At 41.7% G+C, this 7,500-nt stretch overlaps 1 non-coding gene and 2 pseudogenes across 1 annotated transcript in view; all 3 read right to left on the bottom strand.

Annotated features, from left to right (window-relative positions):
- Nucleotides 1-3,375: 3,375 nt before the first annotated feature.
- LOC129251969 (large subunit ribosomal RNA) lies at nucleotides 3,376-6,149 on the bottom strand (annotated as a pseudogene).
- Nucleotides 6,150-6,594: 445 nt separating this feature from the next.
- On the bottom strand, nucleotides 6,595-6,775 carry LOC129252005 (5.8S ribosomal RNA; annotated as a pseudogene).
- Nucleotides 6,776-7,377: 602 nt separating this feature from the next.
- The window catches only part of LOC129251985 (small subunit ribosomal RNA), a 1,991-nt gene continuing 1,868 nt past the window's right edge, over nucleotides 7,378-7,500 (bottom strand). The window contains exon 1 of the ribosomal RNA XR_008583189.1: nucleotides 7,378-7,500. This exon is cut by the window's right edge and continues 1,868 nt beyond it. This is a non-coding gene — a ribosomal RNA (small subunit ribosomal RNA).

Here is a 7,500-nt window from a genome sequence, read left to right as displayed (position 1 = left end):
CCGCCTGCCGCGTTGAAACAAACGCCTCAAGCGTCGGACAGACCTCCTCTTTGAATTTAACTCACTCGTCCACCATTTCACACCTTTCATTCTCACAGCCCTAGCTTTCCTAAACAATAAGTCATTCACACCCCAGACACATTCATATAGACGAGCAATTTGCTCGTCAACCCCCAATTCCTCAAACTCCCTAAGCGGTATATCAAATACCGCTTCCCTAACAGTATGTCCATATCGGTTCCAGTCGGTACACGAGGTACGCCATCGCCTCAATGGACTCCCCCCTTCTAGCTGCGGGGTACGGGGAGTAACCATAATTTGTATTAAATTATGGTCACTAATTCCCCAACCCCCCCTAACACTCCATTTACACTCGAACCTACCCGCTGCTGCGTCATTCATGAGCGTCACGTCAATGTCACTCACACCTCTAGGCCCCTCAAACGTATACCATACGCTTGGTTCGTTTGCTACAAGAAGGTTATTCGCCACAACCCACTCGCTCATAACCTCACCCCGAGTGTGGCTCCGATATCCAGCAGTATGCCTGGATACCTTGCTGAACCACATCGGGGAGGTAGCATTCGCGTCAAGACACACGATGGCAGGAATGCTACTCTCAAGTAGTAGCACCGCATCAATGTATCTTAAGTAGGGCTCTAGAGGCTCGTCAGACTTGCAGTACAAGCTGACGACATTCATTCTGCCGAATTCCCCCTCGACACACACACATACTCCCCACTGTGATGAGTCAACTACTACACAAGAGTAGCTTGGCTCACACACAGCTACTGCGGCCTTGACTCCAAGGTCCGTAAAGACCCTGAAGCCCCCAGGAAGGCCTCTCACCACCCCATTGGTGGAGTATGGTTCCTGGAGCAAAGCAATGCCGCAGCCCCCCTCCGACATACACGCCCCCAATTCACACATCACGGCATATGACCCCTGACAGTTCAGTTGATATAGTTCAACCATCAATGTCTAGCGTTCGCACGGGCAACAATGGCACAGTACACCGGGCAGACAGTGGACATCATCAGATGTCCGGCTGGCTTGCCCTTAAATGCACAGTTGCGACAATGCGGGGCATTGCCACAACCTGCACTCCTGTGTCCTTCTTGCCCGCACCTACGGCAGACATCCTTCTTGGCTCTGCATTCTGCCACCCTGTGGTCAAACCCCATGCATCGGAAGCAGCCGGGCGTCAGTTGGTCTGGCCGTACCCGGAAGGAAAACCACTTTATGTAGCAACGACCTGCTTCCAGGAGGGCGGACATTAGCATGTCCGTTCCCTCAAGGACAACATTCGTCACCCCATCGGGGCTGACCTTCCAAGGACGGCTGATCATCCTCACGTCCTTCTCACGGCACCCAGGGCTGAACTCCTTGAGGTTCAACCGGAACAACTCTCCCATGAAATCCTCAGGGGAGATCTCCGTGTGAACCCCCTGGACCACAACCCTAGGCCCCAGCTTCCGACGTATGCTCACATCGAGCCCCACTTCGGAAAACTTGGCATTTTTTGCCAAGTTATCCCTCTCGGCAACGGATGGGGTGCGAATAATCGCACCTCCATCCTTCAACGGGCGCACCTCATGCACCCTAACCCCCATGGAAGGCCCAACCTCCTTTACAACTTTCTTGATCACCTCCTTGGAAGTAGTGGGGGTTTTACCCCTTACTACGACCGACCAGGTCTCAACTGGCTTGGGCACCGGCAACGCAGGCAACACAGGCGCAGGCGCCTGAGGTGCCGGCATCGACGCTGCACCAGCCAGCGCAGCTCCAGCCGTCCTCCGAGGTGCTTCCTCCCTGGTAATCTTCGTGGCTTCTAGTTGCCCACGAAGATGGGCTATCTCCCCCACCATTTCCACAAAGAGTTCCTCGAACTCCAAGGAGTACCCCAGGAGGTCTTTTGCAACACTTTTCGGGACGCCGTCCATGTCTATGACGGCTCCACTAAAGGCCGTCACAATGGACTTGAAGCGCCCCATAAACTGCACCGCAACTTTCTTGCGTTCGGCATCCCCACCGATCGCACCCAAGCCTTTCAGGGAAGCACCCAATTCCCCACGGATTTCCTCCAAACGCTTCCCTGCGGGACCTAATTTTTCCCCCGTCTTCCGCCCCTTGCGCCCACTCCCAATCTTTCCGCTTTCGGAACCACCCTCGCTTCCACTCACCTTTTCAGGTACCTTTAGAGATACCTTCTCCACCGGAACCGCTGCACCTCCAGCGGTCTTCTTCTTAGAACGGGGAGGAGACCGCAAGATCACCTCCTCCTCACCGGACGTCGTCTCGTCCATTGCCGACGATGGCACCGCCGAACCGCTTGGAAGAGGGGTGTTCGCCCTCTTCCTCAACCCTTCTGATTTGGGCATTGCCCAACTCTCCACCACTAAGGTTGCCGAGTTCGCCGTATAAAGGCCTCCCGAGCAACAACAAAAACTGGGTCCCTTTTGGGCGACGGCAACTACTGCACGGCAGGAGTGAATCCCGCACAGGCACGCACACAGCGGCTGCACCTATCGGCGAGCCAAAGCAAAGCGCGAGGGCGTAGCCCACAGCGCCAACCAAAGGTTTGGCAAAGGCCACCACCAATGCCTTGCCGGACAGAACACTGTTCCCCGAACAAGGACGGGTCGACCAAGGTGGAGCTAACGCCGAGCTCGACCGCAGGCAAAAAACACAACACGCTTTGGTCGTAGCACCTGCACAAAGTATTCAACCTTGGCGCAGTACTGTACCCACGCACAAAAGGGGACGCTCTTTTTGCTGTTGCCAAATATGGCAATATAGCGGCACGACAAACCTAGTGTACGCCCGCACTGTACTTCCACGCCGAAATGTAACGGCACACGCACACGAGAAGGACGCCAAAAATTAGCGGCACACGCCAAAAACCACGCCAGAAATAGCGGCACTCAAAAGTTGTAAACAACTTACCAACAAGGTACACTTGTACGCAATGTACAGCCACGCAAACGGTGGCGTCACTAGCACAACACACCACGCCGAAAAATAACGGCACGCCCGCAAAGTTGTAAACAACTTAATGGAAAATTTCCAACGCTGTATCTAGCGGCACTCACACGCACGCACAATGTGTCTATAGCACGGAGTATATTGGCACTCACTGGAGTGTCCAACAAAACTACCGTACGGCACTTAATCACTCGTAAACAGTGTACAGCTACTACAAAGTAGCGTCACTCGCACAACGGCACTTTCAATCACAATTAATTGTAAACACTGTACCGCTATGGTACAGCCACAACAATATTAGCGTCACTCGCACAACTGTAATACACCGGTTATCACACACGAATATAAACGCAAAAGAAATCGCAAAAATCGCTAATCACCACTTAGCACACGACACGTCCGCACTATTCAACAGTCAAACTGAGAATGAGTGAGTAGATAGGGACAGTAGGAATCTCGTTAATCCATTCATGCGCGTCACTAATTAGATGACGAGGCATTTGGCTACCTTAAGAGAGTCATAGTTACTCCCGCCGTTTACCCGCGCTTACTTGAATTTCTTCACTTTGACATTCAGAGCACTGGGCAGAAATCACATTGTGTCAACACCCGTTAGGGCCATCACAATGCTTTGTTTTAATTAGACAGTCGGATTCCCCAAGTCCGTGCCAGTTCTGAATTGATTGTTAATTGATAATCGTTATAATTTAAAAGGAATATATATCGAATGATATAATTCCTTAAAAATTTTAGCAAGAAAGTTCCACAATTGGCTACGTAACTACTATCCGGGGAACAAGAATCGTAATTCTCTATTTACCCAGAACGAGTACATAAACCATGGTATTGCTTCCCAATCAAGCCCGACTATCTCAATCTTCAGAGCCAATCCTTATCCCGAAGTTACGGATCTAATTTGCCGACTTCCCTTACCTACATTATTCTATCGACTAGAGACTCTTCACCTTGGAGACCAGCTGCGGATATTGGTACGGCCTGTTGAGAAGTTTGCGTGACCCCACCATAAATTTTCAAGGTCCGAGGAGAAAATATCGACACAACAGTAAATGTCATGCTCTTCTAGTCCATCTACCATATCTCTCTTCGAAAGACTTCCATGGTAGTACGACTATAAAACAGAAAAGAAAACTCTTCCGATATCTCTCGACGGCTTCTTTATGGTCGTTCCTGTTGCCAGGATGAGCACAAGGCCCATTTTTAATAACAAACGGATACTCAACAGGTTACGGAATTGGAACCGTATTCCCTTTCGTTCAAAATAATTCAAGTATTTTAATTATTTTTAAATATATTTTTATTAATATTTTTTTTTATTAAAAACTTGAAAATTTTCGGCTTTCGCCTTGAACTTAGGACCGACTAACTCGTGATCAACCACTGTTCACACGAAACCCTTCTCCACTTCAGTCCTCCAAGGTCTCATTCGATTATTTGCTACTACCACCAAGATCTGTACCAATAGCGGCTCCATGCAGGCTTACGCCAAACACTTCTAAGCACACTATTGTACCCTCCTACTCACTAAAGTTTCAAAATTTATAAATCAATCGAAATTGTTTTATAAATCATCTACTTTAGCGGTAATGTATAGGTATACAACTTAAGCGCCATCCATTTTAAGGGCTAGTTGCTTCGGCAGGTGAGTTGTTACACACTCCTTAGCGGATTACGACTTCCATGTCCACCGTCCTGCTGTTTTAAGCAACCAACGCCTTTCATGGTATCTGCATGAGTTGTTAATTTAGGCACCGTAACATTACGTTTGGTTCATCCCACAGCGCCAGTTCTGCTTACCAAAAGTGGCCCACTGGGCACATTATATCATAACCTCAACCTTCATATCAAGAAAGGTGAGGTTCTTACCCATTTAAAGTTTGAGAATAGGTTAAAATCGTTTCGACCCTAAGGCCTCTAATCATTCGCTTTACCAGATAAGATTATTTTATATAATTTTTAAATGCACCAGCTATCCTGAGGGAAACTTCGGAGGGAACCAGCTACTAGATGGTTCGATTGGTCTTTCGCCCCTATACTCAATTCTGACAATCGATTTGCACGTCAGAACTGTTTCGGTCTTCCATCAGGGTTTCCCCTGACTTCAACCTGATCAAGTATAGTTCACCATCTTTCGGGTCACAGCATATATGCTCAAGGTACGCTCCAGTTAGAGGTATAAATAATAATAAATTATCATTATACATAACTATATGGAACGCCCCGGGATTGAATTAATTGACTATTTATTAAAAAATAGACTAAAAATTAATCCCATTATATTTAAGTTAAGTTAATTATGCCATTAAGTTTAATATAACTCAATGACTTGCACATATGTTAGACTCCTTGGTCCGTGTTTCAAGACGGGTCCCGAAGGTATCCTGAATCTTTCGCATTGTTAATCATATAAATGCATACAAATAAATATTAATATCATAGATATTAAATTTTTTGTAAAATTCAAAAAATGAATTTTAGCATTATATATAATAAAATCTATCAACACTTTATCAAATCATTAGTATTTATTTTATGTTAATATGCTTAAAAAGCAAATTAATTTAAATAAACTTAATATCACCAATGATCTTTTGATAAATACTTTATTATGTTAATAGATTACAATGTCCTTATATGAAAAAAATGCACATTATTTTTTTAATTATTTAATGATGAATTTTTCATAATGGATATTCAGGTTCATCGGGCTTAACCTCTAAGCAGTTTCACGTACTATTTAACTCTCTATTCAGAGTTCTTTTCAACTTTCCCTCACGGTACTTGTTTACTATCGGTCTCATGGTTATATTTAGTTTTAGATGGAGTTTACCACCCACTTAGTGCTGCACTATCAAGCAACACGACTCTTTGGAAATATCTTTCTAGTAATCATTAACGTTATACGGGCCTGGCACCCTCTATGGGTAAATGGCCTCATTTAAGAAGGACTTAAATCGTTAATTTCTCATACTAGATATTAAGATATTCCATACACTGCATCTCACATTTGACATATAGACAAAGTGACTTAGTGCTGAACTATTTTCTTTTCGCTCGCCGCTACTAAGAAAATCCTTGTTAGTTTCTTTTCCTCCCCTCATTAATATGCTTAAATTCAGGGGGTAATCCCATATGAGTTGAGGTTGTTTTAATATTCTTTTTTTATCTTCTCACAATTTAATAAAAAAAATTATATCATCTTTTCATCTCTATTTTTCTTTTCTCCTTTTATATATTGTAAATATATAAAAATAATAATAATGTAAAATGAGGCAATCCTAGAATAAAAAATTTAATTTTTATGCTAGACATTCCTCCTTTTAATTACATATATAAATTATTATTTTATATATATATATATAAATAATATGAAAATTTTTTGTAAAGAATACTTAGATTCAATATTTTCATCATTTCATTTTATTTGAGAGGATTTTTTTTTTAAAGAATATATAATAAATAAAATTCATTATATATCTTTATTTTTTTTGCTATTAATATTATGAATTATTTAAAATCCAATAATATACACATTTGCTTAAATTCAATTATTTTTATAAAAGAATAAGCAACTTATTTAGCATAGTCTTACAACCCTCAACCATATGTAGTCCAAGCAGTACTTTAAAATTGAATTTAATGTACATAACAGCATGGACTGCGATATGCGTTCAAAATGTCGATGTTCATGTGTCCTGCAGTTCACACGATGACGCACAGTTTGCTGCGTTCTTCATCGACCCATGAGCCAAGTGATCCACCGCTTAGAGTATTTTTTTATTTATTTTTATTTATAACAAATGTCAATTTTTTTTTGCATATATTAATTGAAAGAGTAAAATTAAATAATATTAATAATATATAAATTGATTTTCTTTCAATAATATATATCAAATATATTTAACTCTAAACATTTTTATTAAGTTGCGAATGTCTTAGTTCAACAATAATACAGTGGTGGTATTTATTATGATTCAATTATTTTGTATTTTTTTAATCATTTTATGTATATATATAATAATATAATAAATATATACCACTTTTGTTATTGTGAACAAATTAACTTATCATTCAATCAAATGAATAATAAGTACAACTTTTTATTTTCATGTTTAAAGGTTTTTAAAAGAAAAAAATAAGAAAAAACATTACAAAATGTACCATCATATATTATATTTAATATGATATAATTGATGGATCACAAATTGAATGAAAAAGAATAAAAAGAATTATGGATTCAAAATAATTATATAAATTTTTTTTTTTTTTTCTTTTTTTTTTTTTTTTTTTTTTTCTTTTTGTTCGTTTGTTTGCTTGTCTGTTTGTTTGTTTGTTTGTTTGTTTGTTTGTTTTTCTTACGGATATGGAACACAATAATGATCCTTCCGCAGGTTCACCTACGGAAACCTTGTTACGACTTTTACTTCCTCTAAATAATCAAGTTCGGTCAACTTTTGCGAAACAACCGTGACACACGAGGCGTCACAGTGATCACGT

The sequence above is a fragment of the Anastrepha obliqua genome, unplaced genomic scaffold (genome assembly GCF_027943255.1).
Source record: "Anastrepha obliqua isolate idAnaObli1 unplaced genomic scaffold, idAnaObli1_1.0 ptg000136l, whole genome shotgun sequence".
NCBI lineage: Eukaryota > Metazoa > Arthropoda > Insecta > Diptera > Tephritidae > Anastrepha > Anastrepha obliqua.
This window is presented reverse-complemented; position numbering and strand designations above follow the sequence as displayed.